We start from the raw sequence: 16,301 nt of genomic DNA on the forward strand, positions 1-16,301 counted from the left end.
TGGGTCTTCCTCTTGGCCCAGCCTGGATTCCCCACACCAGCTCCCCTTTCCCTCTCTGCTATCACTGGGTGTTATAAGACTTTTCGCAGTGTTTCATCTTGGTCCAAAAATGTCCCTTAGTGCATCCACCCTTAGCTAATAACCCAGGAACAGTGTGACTCAGTAATGAGTATCAGACTGGTGTGGGACAAAACCACTTCCGTGGTGGCATGTGTGACTTCAAAAGTAACATCACAACCTACTCCGTGCCTTAGTTTCTTTAACTGAACAGCGGGGGTGATAGTAATCTTTACACATGGCGGGTGCTTTGAGGTTTGAAGATCATGGCTGTGATGCTCTCGGTGTATATAAAGTGGTCAGTTCCTGTCAGCTGCCATTTACACTATTATTTTATTGTTTTAAATTCAAGTTGTTACTTTCCTTCAACCTACTAACCTTCCAGTGTCCTTCCTGATTGGGATAAATCCATTTCCTACCAAATCTTTGGGGTCTTTTCTGGATGACCTAGTTCAATCACTCAACCCATGAGTTCAGAGGGGTTTGCGGAGGACCTGCTATCGCAAGACACTGGCTACGTGGTGTGGAGAATATCCAAGATATATAAGAAGCTCTCATTTGCATTTGAAGGTCAGATAAAGATTTTTTTTTTCAAAGTCAGATAAAGAGACAATTGTGTGTGAAGCCATTTACATGCAAAGGAACTAGAAGTTTCCATGAAGTCTAGTGACTGCGCTGATAGAGGAATTTAAGAGAGAGAGGGCAACAGCCGATGCCATGTGCTTTCTGGGGGGCTGGGAGATGCTCTGGTGTGTGATTGTGCTCGAGGGAGGCTGGTGGAGGGTGGCCTGGAGATCCCCGAAGTCAGCTTGCTTGTCTGCGTCACTCCCTGACTTCAAAGATGATGAAATCGACACAGATGTTCGAGTCTGCCAGACCAGGGCAGGAGAGAGGATGGAGATGAGCATCGCGATACTGGGGGTGCGGTCACCTAGGAAGACAGCCTGGGTGACAGAAGTGTGATGGCGGAGAGAGGGAAAAGGCAGATGGTTGAGAAGTAGTTGTGGGGCCGGGCAAAGACTAACCAATGCTGCACCCCCTACCTAATCCACCCTCTGCTGCCTGCCGTTAAGGCTCTGATGCAGTAGAAGATGAAGCTCCCCTGGCAGAGGGATGGTGGCACCTCCTGTTTAATGAAAGGCAAGGGCGGTAGTTTAAGGGCTAGGTGAGTGGGCTGATCGTGCTCTCCTGTTAAATATCAGTTCCATAAGGCAGAGGGGAACGCGCTACGAAGCAAGGAATGAAGAGGACAAACAAAGCCAGGACAAAGTAGGTGAGCAGGGCCTAGGGGGAAGGAGTTAAGAGCCTGGAGACCAAGGTCTCGAGCTCACATGCTCACGGGGACGGACAGGGGCAGCTGGGTGGGGCAGTGGTGGCCTGAGAGCAATAGGATTGTCTGAAGGAGGCAGCCTCTACTCAGCCCCAGATGACGGATCCACCTGGGCATACAGACCCTGCGTGTTGTGGCCTGATCGTCCCATTTTTGGGGAGACACTGGACCCTTGGATTTTTAAATGAAACCTCTCAATTAAAAAACGGTTAGTTCAGATTAAAAAAAAAAAATTACGGGCAAGGCCAAACACACTATGCCTGCAGGATGGGTTTGGCCGTGCTACTGCAGACCTGTGACCACTGCTGCTGTCTGATGTGGCATCTTCTTACAGTCCACACCTTGATTTGGGTTCTGGCTTTTAGTGGATCCCTGCTTTCCTAGAGCTTTCACCCTCGGTGGCTGTCCCGGGGGCCGCCAATTTCAACAAACTGCCTTCAGCTAAAATTGCCTCCTGGAAATTAGTTATCTCACAGCAGAGAAGTCCTGTTCAGGTTTTAAAAGATGATGTCGATCATAGATTGGAGTGAAAGTCAAGTTTGAAACTGTCTCGTTGTTCCCCCAATTCATAAGGAGCTCATTCCTGGAAAATGGCTTTGTGGGGAGGCAACGTGGAAGGGGTCGCTGAAGAGCTCAAGTGATCAAAATGAATAATATTTTCATGTAATATTTTAGAAATCAAAATTGATGCAAAAAATCCAAGATGAACCAAAAATAGAAATAAACATTTTAAATAAAGACGGGATCAGCATTACTCATCTCCCCTTTGCTTCAGGGTCCAGTACAACTCTGCACAGCACTATTACTGATTCTGTCTTTATTCAAAATGTAACGATTTGCTCACCATGGATTTTTTTTGCGTTAATTTTGATTTTTAAAAAACATTTCATGAAAACATAATGTATTCGATTATTGAGGTTTTTGGTGCCCTCTTAAATTTTGCCTCACTCACCTCACTCTGGTTCCAGCCCTGGTGGAGTCAAATGCATCCATCTATAAATTAAAATATTAGCAACTAGGGTGGTAATCCCAGGATGTGCTTAAATTGAGGGGAGATCGCGTTTTGGAATCTGGTAAAGAAAATTCCTACTTTTTGGATTAAACACGTTTCAGTGCCTACTTATAGTCAGGCTTTTATTGCGATGGGGGTTGTCAGGATGTGGGGTTTGGAATGAGTAAAAGATGAACCTATGAGTAAAACATGCTGCAGAGATAAGGGCTATGAGGAACATAAAGCAGGGTCAGGGGACAGAGGAGGCCAGGGGATGCTATTTTTATGGGGATGGTCATGGAAGCTCACATTTGAGCTGAGGAATGAACAAAGCAAGGAAGTGACAAAAATCAGTGGGAATAGTAGGTGCAAAGGCCCTGGGGTGGGGTCGTGCTTGGCATTTTCAAGGACGATCAGGGTGGCAGAAGGGAGTCAGAAGAGGGAAAATGGCAGGAGATAATACCTAAAGGGAGCTGGGGCAGGGGTGGTTTATCTAGGACCTTGTAGGCCAAGGTGCTTGTGTTTAATTCTCAACTTAATGGGAAGCCATGGGAGGTTTATCGGATGTATATTTTGAAAGGATCCCTTTCGCTGCTCCATTTAAGGGCCAATGTGGAAGGGAGGAGGGAGGAGGGAGACCAGGGAGGAGGCTATCATACTCGTCCGGGTGAGAGATGGTGGGGGGCTAGGATTGCTGGGGTGGGAAGAAGAACAGTGAAGTTGGTGAAAAACGGTGGGATTTGGGTTACGTTTTGAGGGTTTTTGATTTGCCGAGGGTTTGCACGTGCGTGTGAGCAGACGCGAGGAATAAAGGACTTACTCCTTGGTTTTCGGTGGGGGAATGGGATGAATGGGAGGGTGATATTTGAGCTGGGAACAGTGGGAGAGGAGCGGTTTCAGAGGATAACAGGGTTGGTTTGGACACGTGTATTTTGAGGGGCCTATTGGATGCCCAGATGGAGATGCTGGGTGGACAGTGGGATATGTGAGCCCAGATTTCAGGGGAGGGGTCCAGGCTGAGGCTAAAAATGAGCTTTATACTAGAAGGGGGAAAGGAGAGCAGAGCTCTGCGTCGGGGGGGTCCTTCCAGGGCCAACTTGAAGGGGCCTCAGGACTCAGAGCCACCTGGAGTGGGGTGGGAGGGCCCCAGAGGGTGGTACACCTCAGGTATTTGTATTCACGTGCAATCAGATTATGCTGCCTTCTAAGAGGTAGCCTGGAAGAGGAAGAGATAACTGAGGGATGAGAGTATGCATATCTTTCATGTGCTTCCACTGTTTTCTATCTCAACTGCCCTCACCATAGTTCACGCCCCATTTTCTCTTGCCTGGATGACTGTATGAACCTCCTAATTGGTCTTCCTGCTTCAATACTAGCCCCCTGCCGTTTCTTCTCCACGCAGGACCCAGAGCAACTGCTTAAAACCCCAAATATGATCTTGTCATGTATGTGCCTAATACACTTGAGTCATTCCTCGTTGGTCTGAGGTCCAAAATTCTCCACACGGGCCCTCAGGCCCCACTCACCCCCCAGCCTTACCTCACACCATCCTCTTGTCCGTTCCTGAGCACCTGCCACTCCAGTCTTTTTTAAGTTCTTCCAATACGTCCTGCTTCCTCCTGCCTCAGGGCCTTTGCACATACTTTCCCATCTGGCTGTTAGTTCTTCCCCTCACTATTCTCTGGCTAACTTCTACTCAACCTTCTGTTCTCAGCTTCAATATCACCTCCCCAGGGAAGCCTTCCCTGAATTCCCTGTCAACATCAGGTTTCCTTGATATAAGCTCTGTGGCATCTTCTTCTTTCCTTTCATGGCACTTACCTTAGTTTGTAATTGTACACTAGAGTAAATGCTTTTGAATGGAGCTGAATTCCTGGGCCAGGGTCAGACGTGTGCTAGGAGTTTCAAACTCTCAGTGGCCTCACGAGCTTCCCATTGCACTTTTATTGGGGAACCCGGAGAAGAACTAAAAGGCTAGGGCCTCCGCGAGGAGGCCAGTGGCAGGGCAGAGGGAAGGTTGACAGAGCTGCACTGTCAAGGCCTCCATCCCACCCCCCACCTTCCTGCTGTGGCCTCTGAATGCATAAAGGTCATGTATTCTGCCCCTAGCCCTTGCTTTGAACAGCACAAATTATTTATTTTGGAAATGAAAATATGCCTTCCCCCCCACCCAAGCCACACCCTTCAAAGTGGCCTTTAGAGAAGAAAACCCTCTCACTTCCCACTGCTCTAGCAGAAACTTTGTTATGGGTCAGGGCCTAGTTTGAACCCCTTCCCTTAAAGAACTCTGATTTGGTGCAGATCCTAGAAACTTTAAAACTATATCCACTGTTCAGAGGAACAACTTAGACAATTAGAGTATTATTTAGGATGTCCTGAACCATTCTCATAAGGCTGAAGTCTTTGTAGCAGTTTATCAGTTGTAAAGTGATTTTTATCTTTATTATCTCATCCCATTATTGGATATCTCAAGAAGATATCAGTTGGGGGTAAGAATTTAGATGCTTGCCCAAACAGTTGGGTGGCCAGAGGAAGCCTCAGGGAGGAGGGCCCTTAAAGAGAAATGTAAGGATCTTATATACACAAGGACAAACTCTTTTACCCATCCATCCATCCATTCATCCATTTATCCATTTATCCATCCATCCCTCCATTCATCCATCCACTCACCTATCCATTCATTTATCCATCTGCGTATCCACCCATCCATTGTACATAAAGCTGTGAATGAGGCACTCATGACCCCTGCCCTAATGGGTCTCATAGGCTCGTGGAGATAAAATTCTCCAATTGGCCAAGCCTGGATCATTTGTTCACTTCTTTGCCAGGGGAGTATGAGACAGCTGGGTTGATAATTTTACCAAGATTGTATCAAGAGTAGTTTCCCAGAGGAACACACTGGGGTGTTGTTATCAGAAGAAGTGGGGAATGATGCCAGGGAGGCAAAATCGATAGATGTCCACTAGATTAGAGGCATTTACTCATCATGGATGGAGGGATGAAAAGGGAGACTTGAGGATGGCACCAGCCTTTCTCCTTTTCTATATCACAAGGACTGGTTGGTTCCTTTGTTGATCCCTGACCAAGTTTCAGGGTTTGGATTTTGAGTCCTGTCATAGGGACCCAAGAGCATCCATCTCCTTCTAGATACTTGGCTATAAGTGTCGCAGCTGGGTTACCTCCTCTCCTCGACCTAAATTTATCAGCCACCCCTAAGATGCTTGTTGGATACACCCAACATACGTATGCTTATGCTTAGGAAACAAAGAAGAGGATTTGTTTATGCTCTGACAGCCAGAAAGTGCTTCCCAAGACTCTGAAAGTTCATAAATCTTGAGCCAGGCCCAGGACCCTGGAATGGAGTTTGTGTCTAAATTAGTGATTCTCACCTCGGGCCACACATTGGAAGCATCTGGGGAGCTTTTACACAGTACTGATGGCTGGGCCTCAAACATTCTGATTATAACTGGCCCCTCCTGGGGCCCAGCCATTTGAAGTTTATGAACAGCTCTCCAGGTGAGTCTAATGTGTAGCTTGGGTTAAGAGCCACTGGTCTAAGTGCAATTTGGAAAGCGCTATTCATTGCTGTGTCTCTTTGCTAACAGGATAGAAACATGATGAGGGTAGAGGCCATGTCCTGCTGACGGCTGCATCCCCAAGATCTGCAGCAGTGCCAGGTACCTAGCAGGTGCCCAGTAAAGATTTGTGGAATGAATGATGATTGATAGCGTCACACAAACCCCTTAACGGAGCAGAGATGGCTCCCCCTGAAGAGTGCATCTTCTCTATACTTCTGGCACGTGGGGAAGGGTTAGAGTCAGTCCCCAGATGAGATCAAGCTGTGGTTTTCAGGGACTCCATGAACCTCTCCCACCTACTTTTCTGATCCAGCGATTCTCAACACTGGCTGCCCTTTAGATTCATCTGAGGTCATTAAAAAAAAAAAAAAACAAACAAAAAAAAACAGCTTTGGGTGTTCCAGTTCAGTGGGTTTGGATTGAAACGTGGAAACAGGCATTTTTTTAAAACTGTCTCAGGTGATGCTAACGTGCCATGAGGGTTGAGGCCACTGCTCTCATCTCACCGTTTTTACCTCTGTGACTCTGTTTTCTGACTTTAGCTAACTTGGTCCGAGACCCCTGGAAGTGTCTCATGGGGGGTGGTAATAGGTTCTTATGTACTGTTCCCCAAATGTACCTGTTCATAACATTCACCTTGGGTGCATGCTTCAAAATACACAACCCTGAGCCTTTACTCCAGACTTAGGGTTTCAGAAGCTCCAGTGAGGGGCCTGGGGATCTGTGTTTTTAATAAGCGTCCAGGCGTACTCGTCACCTGCCAACCTCTCCACTTGCACTGCCCTCCTTCCTGGTCTCCCACACGAGAACACCTTCTGGCTCTTACTCTCTTTTGGTTCCCACCGCCGGGACACTCTTCCCCCAGATCCTCCCATCAGTCTGGTTCAACCAAATGCTACCTTCCCAGAGAGGCCCTACCTGACCACCGAAGTGACCAAAGCCTCGTGAACCCCCAGCCTTTACCCTATATCTCTGGTGAGTTCTCTCCTGACACCCTACGGGGATGATCTTTGCTCCCCTGTTTATCTCCTGCATGACTCTTCCCCCACCAGAAACTGAGCCCCAGCAGTGTCTGGTTCATGCTGGGTCCCCGGCACCTAGCCCATGTCAGGTGGCCAAGAGGTATAGATGTAAAGGTGGGACTTGCGCTCTGAGAGTATCTCTGATTCTTTCCCAGGTCCTGGGAATTGAGTTCAGGGGCACGCAGATGACTGATGTAGGTGAAAATCATGCCACAGCTGTGGGCAGAGAGGCACCTGGAGACCCGAGTCTGCAAGAGCAGGGCGTGGGTGCACTCCCTCCCCCCATCCCCCGCCCCGCCCCCTTAGATTGGAAAAGAGGAAAAAGGTTGGGATCAGCCGGTCATAGAGGGCAAACGGCAAGAGGCTTTCTCATCGGATTCTGGGTCCGGCAGGGGCGCAGAGCTCACCGCGGGGAGGGTAGGAGCAGCGGCCGCACCAGAGGGCCTGGCGGTGGCCCCGGCGGGTTGCTACGCGCGGTGCCCGGGTAGTGCGGCCAGGGCCCGGGGGCGGCCTCCTTCCTCCTGGGCCCGCCCGCCACTCCTCCCCTCTCTTCCCCGCTCCCTCCCCGGGTCCCTGGGTGGCGGCCCCGCCCCCGCCGACCCGGCCGCGCTGTCCCCGCCTCCCCTCTCCCCTCCCCGGGCTGCAACAGGTGCCTCCCGGAGCAGGAAGCCCGCGCCGCCGCCGCCGCCGCTCGGCTCCCGCGGGAGCGTCCAGGACCCGCTGCTCCAGGCGCGCCGTCCCCGGACCCGGCGTGCGTTCCCACGAGGGCAGTGACCCCGCCGCTCCACCCGCCTCTCCGCCCCGCTTCCTGCCTCCTTCGCCACCCCCGACGAGGGCCCAGGAGACAGCCGGGCCCGCCCTCGCCCCCGGCCCGCCGCCCTCCCGCCGCTCTGCGCGCCATGGACGCCCAGGAGCCGCAGGCCGACCCCGACGGCGGGGGCGCCCCGGGCCTCGAGCCTGGACGCAGCTCCCAAGACGAGTTCGACTTCTCCATCCTCTTCGATTATGACTATTTGAATCCTATCGAAGGTCGGTGGAGGCTCGCCCCGGCCTGGCCTCCGAGCCCGGGCTGGGGCTTGGGCCTGGGCAGTAGACACAGGGCCCCCTTTTGCCCCACGTGTCACACTTACTGGGGGGCCTGGAGCGGGGGGCTGCCTCTCCCCCCGGCTGAGAGGGAGGGCGCGAGGCGTCAGGGACTGCAGCCGCCTTTAGGGGGCGCTAGGCTCACTCTGCCGGGTAGGGCGTTGGTTTCCAGTTACGTCTCCCTGATTGTCACGGGTAGCAAAGCCAAGGGTGGCAGGGGTCTCAGCTGGCCTCTTGCCTGCTGCTGGTCGTCAGAGGGCAGCGGAAGCTACCGGTTTGCCTTTGGAGGGAGGAGATGAGGAAGCCAGAGAATGGAGTTCGTGGGAAGGGGCTGGTGCAAACAGAGGGCAGGTGAAGCGGATCCTCCCACCTCCGGGCACTACCGCGTGCGAGCCCGTCGTTGGGGACTTTGTGTTGACACTAAGGAAGAGGTTGTCTGTATCTAATGCTGGAGGGTGGTTTGACTTCATCTTAGGCGGCTGGCCCATTTCCTCCCTCGGGTCTGCCGCTGTGTTTGCACATCACCCCGCATGGCTCAGTGTGAGCTTTATTAAGGGATCCCCCACCCTGCGGTCATCATGGCTGTGGGCGGTTGGGGGGAGCCGACCTGTGGATTCAGGAAGATGCAGGCTGTTCCTGCCTCAGCGACCTGTCGGTCGGTGACTTCAAGTGCGCTTTGCGCTGGGGACCGGGGATTTCCCCAGGCTTGGCCGTCATTTCACGTGTTTAACAGGACCCTTGGTCAGAAGGAGAAGGTCGCACACCCAACCTCACTGTATTTTTCTGGTTAGCAGGTTGTCTTGGAAAAAAAAAAACCCAACCAGGCTTCCTGATTTTGACAGCCTAGCCCAGCCAGTGCTTATTGAAGCCTCTGGGGCAGGCCTGGTGGTAACTTCCAGATGCACTTGGGCTTGGCTGCATTAGGGAAAGCAGGAAGGGGTTGTGCTGCCTGCTGTGTGTAGGAAGCCTTTTCCGGACTCTCCGGGGCTTGCTGTTTTCCAGAGATGCTGGGTTAGGCAGAGAAGTTTTAACTTTCCTTCCACGGCGTCTTCAGGTGAAACTCCTTAGGTGAGGGGCTTGCTTTGATTTCGGAGATGCCCTCACTCGGATACCAAGTGAAGATGGTAATTCGTAATTATTCTCTAATTTGGCTGGAGGTGGAAATAATTATCCAGCCAAAGAGACCCGTCTTCTTGAGTTGCAATCCGGAGGCCATCCTTTGCTTTGAAAAGACACAGTTAAGAATCTGCAAACGATCCCTCTAGCATCAGTGGTCTTGCTGTTTGTTAAGATTAAACTCATGTTTTGCAGGGAACTAATACTTACACCCCTCCCAGATTCACAATCAACGCATTTTTTTTTCCTGCAGTGGGGGGAGATTTCCGGGGGAACAGTTTCCAAGCCAAATCCGATGGGAGGTGCTTTTTATAGTTTTTCTTGGCAAGGGGTGCTTGGTGGCTGCCAGATGGGTGTCTAAATGACCACAATGAAGGCCCCAGAATCTGTTTCTTAAAAATAAACTTTATTTTCTGGAACAGTTTAGATTTACAGAAAAGTTGTAAAGATAGTACAGCAAGTTCTCATATACCCAGCACTGCACCAAGCCCCCTATATGATGAGCATCTTACATTAGTTGATTAGTTGATTTGTTATAATTAATGAGCCAATATTATGATACAGTATTATGGACCTAAGTCCATACTTTATTCACATTCAGACTGTCATTTATTATTATTATTTTTAATGAGCTTGACAGTTTTGTTTGTTTGTTTTTTGTTTTTTTTTGCGGTACGCGGGCTTCTCACTGTTGTGGCCTCTCCCGTTGCGGAGCATAGGCTCTGGACGCGCAGGCTCAGCGGCCATGGCTCGCGGGCCCAGCCACTCCGCGGCATGTGGGATCTTCCCGGACCGGGGCACGAACCCGTGTCCCCTGCATCGGCAGGCAGACTCTCGACCACTGCGCCACCAGGGAAGCCCAGAGCTTGACAGTTTTGAGTACTGATCAAGTACATTGTACAGTGTCCCTTCAATGGGGTCTTATGTTTTTCTTATGGTTAGACAGGGCTGTGGGTTTTGGGAGAGGAAGACCACAGAGGTAAAGTGACCATTTCCATCCCATCATATCAAGGGTACCTACTATCAACATGATTTATCACTACTGATGATGGCCTTGATCACCTGGCTGAGGTAGCCTTTGGCAGGTTCCTCCACTGTAAGGTTACTCCTTTCTGAACTGTGCTCTTTGGAAAGAGGTCACTGTGTGCAGCCCCACTTAAGGAGTGAGGCATTATGCTCTGAAATCTGTAGAATAATGACCCCTTGCTGGGAAGTCGGCAGCACAGAAACATCATGGCTCAGGAAGAGAAAGGATGTCGGGAGCCTTGAGAGGCTAAAGCGAGCTGTACCAGATGTGGGTCTGGCTCATCCAGATGTTAATAGCAGTCCCCTCTCTCTTCTTCCACATGATGGACCGCCCCAAGGGCCAACACTAGCCCTTATCTTGCTATTGGGCTTTGTCCCAGGTGACAGTATGTTGGTGATGCACATGAGGTGTTGTACTTATCTCCGGGCATGGGCTTGGCAAAAAAACCAAAGAGGGAGGAGGACTGCTCATGGGACAGATGTTGTCAGAGATTGGTGTCGGCACTTAGGGAATTTGGGGGAAGTCGGGTGCTCATTTTATGGAGCTTGAACATGTGGCAGATGTTCATTAGCTCATGTAGTACCCCTCCAACCCTAGCAGGTAGGCACTGTTGTCACCCTCATTTTACAGAGGAGGATGCAAAGGCACAGAGAGGTGAAGGAATTTTCCCAAGAAAGCAGGGCTGGTAAACGGCAGAGCTGAAATGAACCTGGCAGTCCTGCTCCAGAGCCTGTCTTCTGTTCCTCATTCCCTGTCTTGATGAGAGACACATGTAAAGCAGTTTGTTAGGGGCCTGGTACCATGCAAGACTGGAATTTAAAACATTTACCAACAGAGTGATCTTGGAAAAGTCATCTAACCTCTCTGGACCTCTGTTTGCTCAGCTGTCACATGACTGAAATGACAGTACTCACCTCATAGTGTTGTTTGCCTTGAATGGCTTAACCCATTTAAATCAGTTAACACACAGTGTGATTTCTTACTAGCTTTTTATTAAAGCCTTGATTTTGTTAATAGAGGTGTTCAGTAATGTGAGTCCTTATTCATTTTCTCATCCATCTAACTATGGAGCACCTATGGTGTTGGATCCTGGGGATATAATAGAAAATGAGACTCAGTCCCTGCCCTCAATGAGTTAGAGCCTCTAATTGTTTTCTCTCCTCTGATTGCATTGTCTAGTACCTCTAGTAGCTTCTACGTGGTCCTGGAAAGTAGGCATCTTTGCTTTGTTCCTGACCCCAGCAGGAGTACCTTCAGTGTTGGCTTTGGAATCAAGACATATGTATTTAATTACGTTAGGGAAGTATTCATCCATTTCTATTTTCATGAGAGTTTTGATTAAGAATGGGAGTTGAGGGGCTTCCCTGGTGGCGCAGTGGTTGAGAGACCGCCTGCCAATGCAGGGGACATGGGTTCGTGCCCCGGTCCGGGAAGATCCCGCATGTCGCGGAGCGGCTGGGCCCGTGAGCCATGGCCGCTGAGCCTGCGCGTCCGGAGCCTGTGCCCCGCAACGGGAGAGGCCACGGCAGTGAGAGGCCCGCGTACCGCAAAAAAAAAAAAAAAAGAATGGGAGTTGAGTTATGCTGTAGACGTTTGAGCACCTATGGAAAAATATGATTTTATTCTTCTAAGATCACTTATATTAATAGATTTCCTAATATTGAAATTTCCTGGTATCAACCCCCCTTGCTCACTGTGTGTTATTTTGTTATGGTGATGGGGCCGGCATCTACTGGATAATGTTTTGTCCAAGATTTCTTTTAGCAGTATGTATGAGTGGTATTTGTCTGTAATGTCCTTTTTGGCATGCTGTTAGGTTTAAATTTCTTTCCTTCTCTATGTTCAGGAACAGCATGTGTATTATTGGGACTATCCAGTTTCTCCAGTTGCGATAGAATTCCTCTGTGACACCATCTAGATCTGGTGCCTTTTCATGGGGGTGGTTCTGCAATAGCTTTCTTGATTGTGTCTATGGGAACTGGTCTGTTTACGTTTTCTATTTCTACTGGAGTCAATTTTGGTAAACTTTATCTTTCTAAGAAATTATTTATTTCACCTCTCTGGATTTTCAGATTTATTTGCCTAGAGGCATTCAAAGTAAACTCTTAGTTTTTGCTACTGAGGGAGAGAGCTAAGTACGTAGTAATATTGATAGAAAGAATGGAGACAGGGCTACGGGGCCCTGACCAGTGCTACTGGCCGACCTTGGAGGGGAGAGGTGTGCTGGCTGTGAGCAGACAGATCAGAAGTTTAATTTCTTTGTAGAAGAAATTAGTCTACCTCAGTGGGTCTGGTGTGTCCCTCCTCTGATTCCTGGTAACCCGATGCACGTGGTGTTAACTTTGACCTTTCAGAAAGGAAAATGGACTCCTGGTCATTGCTTGTAAAGTTTATTCTGGTGATCCTTAAACTTGTCGGGTCACAGCCCTTTGAAAGGCTGATAAAAGCCACAGGTCCCATACGCTGTAGGAGCACACTGCACGTGTGCACACCCTCCTGCACTGCTCCCCCCCTCCACAAACCCCCACCCCAACCAGCATCCCCTCTGCCCCCAGCGCACCTTTTATACCATTTCCAGGTAGGGTCACAGGCCCTGCTGGAGCCCTAATGTCCCCTGCACTTCGACTCAGGGCCACCTGCTCTCAACCCATTCACAGGGCACAATTTAAACCTCATTCTTTCAGCAAACACTCACTGAATGCTGGTTTTGTGCCAGGCCCTGTAGGGGTACAGAGGTGAATGAGATGTGGTCCTGCCCTTGCCTGGCCCCCAGGCCAATGTGGGACACAGCCTGGTAAACAAATTGGGACAAATGAGGTGCTGGGATATAGTATCATGGGTTTTTTTTTTTTTTTTTGGTGCTTACTAAAAATAGAGCTCTACCCTAAGCAAGCAGTTCGCTAAACACATGTGACATTCAGAGACGTTGCGTCTGTGTCGAGTTAAGGACAGGCCTTAATAAGCCTGCTTTGTACAAATAGTGTCTCCAGGTGCAGCTGGAAAGGTGAAATGAGGGCTGATCTGAGCCACGGCCTTGTCAAGGGAATCAAAAGGACTAGGGAGAAAGTTGCCTTAATCATGCTTTACTATTGCACACATGCCATCCCAGCTTCCAAATTAAAGGCCTTCTGTTCTTAAGGTGGCCTTAGCTTTTGATCGGGAGTAGGGGTTCTTAAAATCTTAAAGCTGTGTTATTTGAGTTGGTTCCTGAGGCTTTTTAGTCCTGTACGGTGATGGGGTTGAATAAATTTGAAAAATGCAGCATTGGTAGCCAGTGGTCCTCAATCCTGGCTACACGCTAGACTGTTCCAGCTGTACCCAGGACCGGTGAAGTCAGACTCCTTGGGGGTCAGTTAACTTTTGCTGAGAGTCACTGAGTGGTACATGGCAGGGCAGGCCTTGAACCCAGGCAGTTAGGATCCCAGGTCTCTGCCCTCAGCACTACAGCTCAGCCAGTATCTCACTGACTCCAGCTTTCCTGGGTCCCCTGTACACCAGCATGGGGTGCATTCACCTCGTGTGTTTTGATATTTATATACTTATCCTTTGTATGTTCACGGCTGTCCTAATGGGATTATACTCATAAAACATGCAACAAAAATGAAAGTGGGAAAAGACAGAATATAAACGGGAGTTCTGCTGTTCCTGTATTTCTTTCTACATCCCAGTGGATTATTGTGTGTGCTTCCTGGGGTACATGTTCCCCCCAACTCCAGGGGCCATTGGCTCAGCAAGTCAGAGCACCAGATCTGAAATCAGGGAATCCTGGCTTGAAACTCTGACTTAGCTGTCTCCTACTTGGGTGACCTTGGCCAAGCAAAAGTACCTGGCGTTAGCAAGCATGCAATAAATCGTTGCCAAATAAATGGATGAAAAGTTGCATAAGTCCTCATTAGTGGTGTGCCTCAGGGCAGGTGATTTTGATCCTCTGCGCTTGTGTTTTCTCATCTGTGAAATGGGGGTGGTGATGGCAGGTTCCCACAAGGCATTGTGATTAAGTGCAGGCCGCAGGGCTGTGTGAGTGTCAGGTGGCAGTGGCGATGGGCTCTGAGATGTCTTCTGGCTCGCCTGACTTCTTGAGAGCATCGGTTCCTTGGAGGAGAGAGTCTTTGCCTTGGCCTTTTGATGAATCCTGGGTCTTAGGAGAAGATGCTCTTTGGAGAGGAGCCACTGGCTGTTGGGCTTCAGTCGGCATCACACCAAGTTATCTAACTTACGTACCATCAGTTCTGACTCATCGGGCCCCTGCCTCGGCCCCAGAACTTGGCCAGCTGCAAAAGCTTTCTCAGTTGACCTGACTCGCAGGCTGCAAGGTTCCCTGTGGCTGCCTCTGTGAGAGGCAGGACCTCCCCAGGTGTCCTGCCCTGGCCCCCCAGGACCCCCTGAGCCAGGGCCAGGAAGAGGCAGCCTTGGAAAGTGCAGCGTGATGGATGCCTTGTGGCTTCCCCCCACGAAGGGACTTCCTCTTTCCTCTCTGCCCAGCACAGGAAATAGCCACAGGGCTCCGCAGAGCTCCAGCCAAACTCGGCTTCCCTGGGCCGGTGCGAGGTTCGGTTTTGGCCGATTGTTCCCAAACTGAGCTCAGGGAAGAAGGCAAGACTCGGCCCTGAGGCTCTTCCTGGGATGCGTCAGGGGCTGTCAGCTTTCCTACCTGGAACAGAGCCCCACGTGGGTTCCCCCAAAGCAAGAGGAACTGCCTTTGACTTTTTCCTGAACTTTTATTACGAACTTTTCCAAATATATGGAAAAGTAGAGACAGTGGTATAGTTAACTCCCATGTTCCCATGTGCCCAGCTTCAACAATTATCAGCATAAGGCCAGTCTTATTTCATCTCTGCCTCAGTGTATTCTCCGCATCTCCACCCCTGCCTACTTTAAATCACATTCCAGGTGGCGTAATATTTTATTAATAAATAGTATGTAGCTCAAAAATAAGGGCTCTTGAAAAAAAATCAAATACCATTATCAAACCTGAAAAGGAATAATACATAATTTCAAATGTCCAGTGTTTAAATTTCCTGCTTGTCTCACAAGGGTCTTTTTATGGTTAATTTGTTTGAACCAAGGTCCAAACAAGATCCTCACATTGTAATTGGTTGACATGGCCATTTATGTCTCTTTTATTTTATAAAAATCCCCATCAGTCTGTTTTCTTGCTGTTTATTTGTTGAAGAAGCAGGGTCATTTTTCCTGTGCTGGTCTCCACGTGATGGATTTTGCCAGTGGCATCCCTGTGGTGTTTTTATTTATTTTTTTATTATTATTATTATTTATTATTATTATTATTTTTTAATTTTCTCAGTACGGGGGCCTCTCACTGTTGTGGCCTCTCCCGCTGCGGAGCCCAGGCTCCGGATGCGCAGGCTCAGCGGCCATGGCTCACGGGCCCAGCCGCTCCGCGGCATGTGGGATCTTCCCGGACCGGGGCACGAACCTGTGTCCCATGCATCGGCAGGCGGACTCTCAACCACTGTGCCACCAGGGAAGCCCCCCTGTGGTGTTTTTTTAACGTGTTCCTTTGTCCCTTGCATCTCCTACGGACTGGCATTTAGATCTAAAGTCCTGTGCCTTGGACTTTTAGTGCTTTTTTTCCTCTGCAAGAGAAATATATCAAAGGTAGACGGGAAGCTACAGGAAGAGCAGAGAGATTGCTTTTCCCGAGTTGGCATTTGGGGACCCTCCATGCGTCCTAATCTGAGGTTTTGGGAAAGACCATTTTCTCACCTGGACCTGTTTTAGTTAATACGACGTATTTCTAAAAGCCAGTCCTTCTGTGTGCATTTTAATTGAGCCACGCCTGAGTGAGCTGTCTGAAGTAAGAAAGTTGCCTGCAAAGCTCAGGATTTATAAAGGTCCTTATCAAAACAAACCTGCTTGGGTGTGCTGAAAAAGGGTGACCCTTAGACGAGGAGATGGGGAACGCTTTAAGTCTGCAGTGCCTGCAAAAGTCATTGTAAAGACTTCAGAAAGGGGCTGTTTTTTACCTGTGTGATCCTAAGAAGGTGGGATGAGGGTCTGAAATCCACAACAGGTGACATCACTTCCGTTGCCAAGGAGAAAGGAGGAATGTCATTAATGACCGGGCTTGGCAGGGGCC

General features: G+C 49.5%; 1 protein-coding gene across 6 annotated transcripts in view; it reads left to right on the plus strand.

Moving 5' to 3' along the window:
• Positions 1-16,301, plus strand: part of NFATC2 (nuclear factor of activated T cells 2) — a 161,320-nt gene that overhangs the window by 8,442 nt on the left and 136,577 nt on the right. Inside the window, exon 2 of one of the 6 annotated variants that reach the window (XM_060120465.1) lies at positions 6,822-6,931. The exons of the other annotated variants lie outside the window; for them this stretch is intronic. The gene's annotated coding sequence lies outside the window, so the exon portion shown is untranslated. The remainder of the gene's footprint in view (positions 1-6,821; positions 6,932-16,301) is intronic. 6 annotated transcript variants of the gene reach the window in all.

Source organism: Mesoplodon densirostris, chromosome 16 (assembly GCF_025265405.1).
Source record: "Mesoplodon densirostris isolate mMesDen1 chromosome 16, mMesDen1 primary haplotype, whole genome shotgun sequence".
NCBI classification, from domain to species: domain Eukaryota; kingdom Metazoa; phylum Chordata; class Mammalia; order Artiodactyla; family Ziphiidae; genus Mesoplodon; species Mesoplodon densirostris.